We start from the raw sequence: 8,096 nt of genomic DNA on the forward strand, positions 1-8,096 counted from the left end.
GCAGCCTCCACCTCGGCGGTCAACCGATCTTCCTGCCTCAGCCTCCCAAGGAGCTCAGACTACAGGTGAGTACTACCATGCCCAGCTAGTTTTTTCCTTTTTTTTTGTACAGACAGGGTCTCACTATGTTGCCCAGACTAGGAATCTATATATCTGTATCACTCTCTCTCTCTCTCTCTCTATATATATATATATATGCATGTATATATAGTATTTAGAGACGGAGTCTTGCTCTGTTGTCCAGGCTGGAGGGCAGTGGCACAATCTCGGCTCATTATAAGCTCCACCTCCTGGGTTCACACCATTCTCCTGCCTCAGCCTCCCAAGTAGCTGGGACTACAGGCGCCCACCACCACGGCCGGCTAATTTTTTTGCATTTTTAGTAGAGACGGGGTTTCACTGTGTTAGCCAGGATGGTCTCGATCTCCTGAACTCGTGATCCGCCCGCCTCAGCCTAAAAATCTATATTTTAATAGCATTCCTGTTACTTCTAACAAGTAGTCCTATGGTCCAATGGTTACATTTTGAGAAAGTATTGTAATAGACAGATACAAGGTCCACCCAGCAAAGATGCCCCCAAACCCTTGTGAGCACCCACTAACAGCTGCTTCTGGACCCTCCTCTTGCAAGAACAAAGGATACTGGATTGTATAGACCTGGATTCTGTTCCCAACTTTGCCTCCACTTCCATGTTCTTCATGCCCCTGTGTAACCTGCTTCCAACGGGAGATATCTAAAGGAAACAAACCCTAAAAGTATCATATAAGCCCTTAAAACCTTAAAAAGTTTTCAAACTCTGTGTAGCAAAGAAAACATATTTGATGCCAATACCTTTTTCAGGTATTAGTCTCCGTACTGATTTATCTGCCAAAGAATCTGCTTTCAAAACTAACAGATCCAGAGTGATTTAACTGCTCCAATAGCTTTCAAACAGCTCACAAGTTCATTACCAAATATGGTTGGCTGACCAGTCTACAATCTGCGCTGCTGAGGGTGAGCTGTTCGTGACCTACCAGTCAGCTATCCCGTGTCTGAAGGAACAAAAGGGCATTGCTGTTTCCTTCTCAGGAGGTGGATTAGGCTTTCCAATGACACTGCTCACTCTGCTGCCACAAAGGGTCCCTTGCAGAAGGCACTCCAGGAAAGGCCTCCAGAACCGAGGGATGTCAAGGGTGCATTCCCAGCTTCTGAGCTTAGACCCCAGCCTCCCCCACCAGGCTACCTATATTCTCCAGATTGCGACGCCACAAATATGCTGACCTATTTAGCCACAGTAGTCCCAGAAGAGCTTCAAATCAGCTCTGAAAAAAGGCATCTTTTACGCCCAAACCTTTAGTTGGAAATTTCTCTGCTCAAGTATTCCCACCAAGATCAACTTACAGGTGAAATGTATGAGGAAGAGATTTTCATATTAGGTTTCCTGTGTATATCACTAAGCTCTTGGGTATTATTTTATATGAATAGGGTAAAATCCTCAACATGACATTTCCTGGCAGCTGATTTTCAGTTGGTTTCGAATTCTGAGAAAGGAAGCACAAACCACAAAAGAATCTTCAAAACTGTATTTGGAATTGACAAAATCTTCCTAGAGACAAGGCCCTGAGCACAGAGTCTGTCTCCACCATGAAAGTTTTACATAAGCTGTACAGAACAAAATTAGCAATGAGTGATCTTTGGCACTAGAACAGGTGATTCCTTAGCTGTTCATGCAATATCCAAACTGCACACCACATGACATTAGATTGCTGGTTAACCATTTAATTTTACATTTAAATTATCTTAAAAGGCTGGAAGTCCTAGCTAAGTTTTCGATATCAATATGCTACCCACGTCATAACACTTAGTGCCTGAGGTAGAGATTTCTGTAAGATATTTTTGAAAACACAATTGAGAGTATAATACAGAAAAACATTTTAAATCTTGGAAGCATATAGCCTGGTTCAACACGCCAAATCTGAAATGCAGAACTAGTACCTTTTTTTTTGAGTCTCACTCCGTCACCCAAGCTGGAGTGCAGTGGTGCAATCTCAGCTCACTGCAACCTCTACCTCCCGGGTTCAAGAGATTCTCATCTCATGCCTTAGTCTCCCAAGTACCTGGGATTACAGGCACGTGCCACCATACCTAATTTTTATATTTTTAGTAGAGACAGTTTTGCCACGTTGGCCAGGCTGGTCTCGAACTCCTGACCTCATGTGATCCACCTGCCTTGGCCTCCTAAAGTGTTGGGATTACAGGCATGAGCCACCACACCCAGCCAGAACTATTACTTATCTCTGCAGAAACTGCACTGGTGCACTTTTTTCCTTTTTTTTTTTTGGCGACAGTCTTACTCTGTCGCCCAGGCTGGGGTGCAGTAGCACAATCTTGGCTCACAGCAACCTCTGCCTTCTGGGTTCAAGGAATTCTCATGCCTCAACATCCCGAGTAGCTGGGACGTGCCCCTCCATGACCAGCTAAATTCTGTATTTTTAGTAGAGGGGGTTTTACCATGTTGGCCAGGCTTATTTCAAACTCCTGACCTCTAGTGATCCACCCACCTCAGCCTCTCAAAGTGCTGGGATTACAGGCGTTAGCCACCACACCAGCTGAGAACTTTCTTTTATTTGGACTCCTGGATTTTAGAATACCATGGTTTCTTTTAAAAAAAACAAAAAAAAGTACGATTATTAACGTTGATTAATAACACAGGAACCAAACTCACTTAATATCATTATTAAAAACAGGCTGGGCACAGTGGCTCATGCCTGTAATCCCAGCACCTTGGGAGGCTGTGACAGGAGGATTGCTTGGGTCCAGGAGTTTGAGACCAGCCTGGGCAACACAGAGATCCCTGTCTCTACAAATAATACAAAAATTAGCAAGGTGTGGTGGTGAGCACTTGCAGCCCAGCTACTTGGGAGGCTGAAGTGGGAGGACTGCTTGAGCCCAGGAGGTCCAGGCTGTAGTGAGTTGAGATTATGCCGCTGCACTCCAGCCTAGGCAACAGATCCTTTCTCAAAACAAACTCCAAAAAACAAAACCAAACATCGATAGAACTACATAGGGACAACAGCAAATACAAATCTTTATTTTATTTTATTTTATTTTATTTTTTTTGAGGCGGAGTCTCGCTCTGTCGCCCAGGCTGGAGTGCAGTGGCCGGATCTCGGCTCACTGCAAGCTCCGCCTCCCGGATTTACGCCATTCTCCTGCCTCAGCCTCCTGAGTAGCTGGGACTACAGGCGCCCGCCACCTCGCCCGGCTAGTTTTTTGTATTTTTTAGTAGAGACAGGGTTTCACTGTGTTAGCCAGGATGGTCTCGATCTCCTGACCTCGTGATCCGCCCGTCTCGGCGTCCCAAAGTGCTGGGATTACAGGCTTGAGCCACCGCGCCCGGCCAAATACAAATCTTTAAACTCTTCATGATGTGGTCGGAATGAGTACAATTATGCAATTCAATGATTCCAACATTTGATGGTGACTGTGAATTATTACATATTTATTATATATAGATGAGTTTAAATTTTATTTCCAAACTGCATGCCAGGACTTTGTTATTATTATTTTTGAGAGAGAGATTCACTCGTTGCCCAGGCTGGAGTGCAATGACGCAATCTCGGCTCACTGCAACCTCCACCTCCTGGGATCAAGCGATTCTCGTCTCAGCCCCCTGAGTAGCTGGGACTACAGGCACCCACCACCACGCCCGGCTAATTTTTGTTATTTTTAGTAGAGATGGGGTTTCACCATGTTGGCCAGGCTGGTCTCAAACTCCTGACCTCATGATCCGCCCGCCTTGGCCTCCCAAAGTGCTGCAATTACAGGCGTGAGCCACCACTCCTGGCCAAAACCTTTGATTTTTAAAAAGGCGTTTCTTGAAGTATCTTATTAAACATTTGATTTGAAGGAAACTGTGCATGTCTAACATTCTTGCCTTTTACAGAAAGCTGGCTAGCCAAAAACGTATCATCAACTATTGATGTTATTTTTAGAAGTGGACTGTCTCTTAAATGAGACAGAAAGCATGAAGTATGGACTTGTACAAGCTGAACAAGTAAATCATGGGTGTAACTGATAACAAATTAAGTCCATTCTTGGTATAAACTGCTAAAGAGTGTTTCAGACCATCACTGATGTCTGTGATAAACAGCACCAAGTGTCACAGTCCAACTTGTTTTTTAAGCGCCAAGTTCAAACAAGTGACCAATAATGGTTGGTCCTTGAACACCTTTTACCAGAGGCCTTTTCTAACCACTTCGTAACACTTTTGAGAGGTACATGGCTCCTGAACCTTGGAAAAGTAAAGTGATCTGCCTAATTTCATATCATGAATAAATGAGTTAATAAAGTACCTAATACTGATTTTTTCCCCTTTAAAGATACAGATGTCCTTCCAAAAAAAAAAAAAACACATTATGTGGAAGTCCGAAACTGAGAATCATTCTGGATGGCAAAGTTCATTTGTATCAAGAGTAAATAATTCTATAGACATTAGTCGAGGAAAATCCCCAGAAAAACTGACTTAAAATGATGTAACATACTTGTGGCTTTAAATGAACACATAAAGAAACAGGGAAAACTAAATAAGCAAAAACAAAGCCACAAAATGAACATTAACATTTCTTTAGGGGAAAATGTTATCTAATTTTCCCCTCAAGTTTGAATTAACCAAAAAAAAAAAAAAAAAAAAAAAGCGTATTTCTTTTACAAATCTCTTCTGAATAACGGGTTTTAAGAAGAGCAGGCCAGGCACGGTGGCTCACGCCTGTAATCCCAGCACTTTGGGAAGCTGAGGTGGGCAGATCACAAGGTCAGGAGTTCAAGACCAGGCTGGCCAACATGGTGAAGCCCTGTCTCTACTAAAAATACAAAAAAAATTAGCCGGGTATGATGACGGCACCTGTAATCCTAGCTGCTCGGGAGGCTGAGGCGGGAGAATCGCTTGAACCCAGGAGGCGGAGGTTGCAGTGAGCTGAAATCACGCCACTGCATTCCAGCCTGGGCGACAAGAGCAAGACTCCGTCTTAAGAGAAAAATGAAGAGCAAAGGACACACCACATCTGCATAAATCAAAGTGTGTTAAGGAACATAATCATGTTGATTGTATCCTGATTCTAGCAGGTGAAGGACTAAGAACTCAACTTATATTTGGAGTAAAAGCAAGTGTCATGATGGAGCATGTCTTATATGGCAATTCAAAACAGTATGATTCTGATGGGGTGGGGAACTAAATGTTGGACAGGCTTTTTATACAAACCCCACCTGCATGTTTCAGAACAATATTCTTAGAGATTCAATGCAGACCCCACCAATGGGTTAGGCAGACATGAATAGGCTCATTTTCTTTCTTTTTTTTTTTTGAGACAGAGTCTCACTCTGTCTTCCAGGCTGGAGTGAAATGGTGTGATCTCAGCTCACTGCAACCTCTGCCTCCTGGGTTCAAGCAATTCTTCTGCCTCAACCTCCCAAGTAGGTGGGATTACAGGAGTCCACCCAGCACGCCTGGCTAATTTTTGTATTTTTAGTAGAGACGGAGTTTCACCATGTTGGCCAGTCTGGTCTTGAACTCCTGACCTCAGGTGATCCGCCAGCCTGGGCCTCCTAAAATGCTGGGATTACAGGCATGAGCCACCACGCCTGGCCCATTTTCTTAATGTAAGTTCACAATATGTCATTAGGGGAAAATGACTTTGGCAAACTCATATGCTTTAAAGGCAGAAAGATATGTACTAAGAAGGCAGTTAGAGCTAGAAAATTCTTGACATAATTACAACTTTAGCAAGAGAATAAAAATAGATTTTAAAAGTGTGTGCATGTGGGGAGGTGACAGAGTATCTTTATATGTACTTTAAGAAGCTGACGAGTTATCCAGACACAAAAGGTAACATTCTCATCAGAACAGGCCAAGATGAAACACCAGGGGCACTCTTCATAGAAACTAAGTGGATGCTTCTGGCGCCAAATGTCTTTGCCTGGTTCTTCCTGGCATTTCTGCTTGACTCCTTCCCTCTGTATCATTCTCAAATCCCCAACCTTTCCACTGGCAAAACCACTGTCTTCTCCCTCAGGCTCTGAATAGATAACACAAATGTATGGACATGTTTTGTCCTTCAATTAAAAAACCTGCTTGAAGCTCCATTGACGTAAGAATTAACTGGTAGTTCTTTATCTTACCTAGGCTTATGTATTCAAAATTTTGCCTGTTTTCTTGGAATTATATGAATTTCCTTATTAAGCATTTGATTTGAAGGAAGCTGTGCATGTCTATTAATTACCCATGATATACATGTGTATTACTTTCTGAAACTTCTCCTTCAGTCTCCTTTGAGTTTAATTTTTGCTTAAGATGTTTAGAGTTCCTGAGGTGCTTCTCTGGGCTAAAATTTAAAGTTTTTTGTTTTTTTTTAAAAAGCAAATAAAAGTAAATGAATGGCTAAAAGATAAGGCTAAATTTTCTAGGCTGGGTATGGTGGCTCATGCCTATAATACTAACACTTTGAGAGGCTGAGGCGGGAGGATCACTTGAACCCAAAAGTTCAAGACCAGCCTGGGCAACATAGTGAGACCTCATCTCTACAAAAAAAATTTTTTTTAAAAGAATTAGCCGAGTATGGTGGCACGTGCCTGTAGTCCCAGCTAATCAGGGGGCTGAGGTAGAATGATCGCTTGAGCCTGGGAGGCAGAGGCTGCAGTGAGCTGAGATCATGCTGCTGCACTCCAGCCTGGGTGAAAGAGGGAGACCCTGTCTCAAAAAAAATTTCCTTAAGTTTATTTTCTTGGTGGGGGTAGGAATGCAATGGAGGAACAAAGAAAAACACTGCACAAAGGGTGCAGTGTTCTAGTGTTCATCTAAATAATGGAGAACTGGCATTTTACAATTAAGATATAAAAAATATTCATACTTTCAGAATTTCCAAGTCAGAGGTGGCTTACAATAGCTTTCGTTAGAAAAGGGTGAGACGCACAAATAAAATGCTCCCTGGTGGAACGAAGGCCCCTTTAAACCTTTACCAAGCTCTTTCTCAGAAGCTCACAAAATTTAAGACAATGAGAACATGATGAGAAAGCAAAGCTCTGCAACATAAGGTTGAAAATGACGATAAAAGACTGCGATGAAAGACTAGTGGGATGAACATGAATGCTTGTCAGTGACAAACACATTATGCCTACAAGGAATAAATACTGCACTTCTCTTTAGGTCTATTTACAGAGGACTCCATGACCTTTCAGGTATAAACCTCCACTGGCAGAATATGTTTAATCACAAAAGTTCTGTGGTAAATTATAAAAAATAAGAAATTTGGATTTAAGCCTTCTGCCATTTCCAATACAAGTGGCTTTGAGTATTCTTGGTTGACAAAGGAATGTTTGCATTTCTAATGTTAACAAAGAAAATATCCACCACTGGCTTCTTTTTTTTTTTTTTTTTTTTTTTTTTGAGACGGAGTCTCACGCTGTTGCCCAGGCTGGAGTGCAGTGGCGCGATCTCGGCTCACTGCAAGCTCCGCCTCCCGGGTTCCCGCCATTCTCCTGCCTCAGCCTCCTGAGTAGCTGGGACTACAGGTGCCCGCCACCGCGCCCGGCTAATTTTTTGTATTTTTAGTAGAGACGGGGTTTCACTGTGGTCTCGATCTCCTGACCTTGTGATCCGCCCGCCTCGGCCTCCCAAAGTGCTGGGATTACAGGCTTGAGCCACCGCGCCCGGCCCACCACTGGCTTCTTAACCAGAGGGAGAGAAGCGGGCAGGTTTCTGGATAGAGGTTTAAGGCAAATCAAACAGGTTCACAACTAAGCATCCTATTAGGGATTCCAGGCATGGCTTTGTTTTCTGAGGGACAGCTCCACATCATCTCAAGCCAGGTTTTCCACATTGCTACCAAACTGGGGACACATTTCTGTATCAGGCTTTTGAAAGAACTTTAAGTTATATACACACACCGTCAAAGCATATACTGGTGATGCTTGATATTTAAAGGAATCCTACAGTGAATCATTTATTTCCTTTGAAAATAAGGTTTTCAAAAACTGGCTACAACTCTGATTGCATGAATGAGATTCAAAGATTTCTCATGTAAAAGAAAGATCTCAACCTCCTTATACTGTGAACTCGCTTT

General features: G+C 42.9%; 1 protein-coding gene and 1 long non-coding RNA gene across 2 annotated transcripts in view; one reads left to right on the forward strand and one right to left on the reverse strand.

Moving 5' to 3' along the window:
- Nucleotides 1-8,096, forward strand: part of CCDC103 (coiled-coil domain containing 103) — a 144,924-nt gene that overhangs the window by 42,217 nt on the left and 94,611 nt on the right. The gene's annotated exons all lie outside the window — the stretch shown is intronic.
- Nucleotides 1,548-7,688, reverse strand: LOC126938708 (uncharacterized). The gene is made up of 2 exons (XR_007720157.1): nucleotides 7,557-7,688; nucleotides 1,548-3,235 (listed from the first exon to the last, which is right to left on the reverse strand). It is a non-coding gene; the product is annotated as an uncharacterized LOC126938708 (long non-coding RNA).

Source organism: Macaca thibetana, chromosome 16, assembly GCF_024542745.1.
Source record: "Macaca thibetana thibetana isolate TM-01 chromosome 16, ASM2454274v1, whole genome shotgun sequence".
NCBI classification, from domain to species: domain Eukaryota; kingdom Metazoa; phylum Chordata; class Mammalia; order Primates; family Cercopithecidae; genus Macaca; species Macaca thibetana.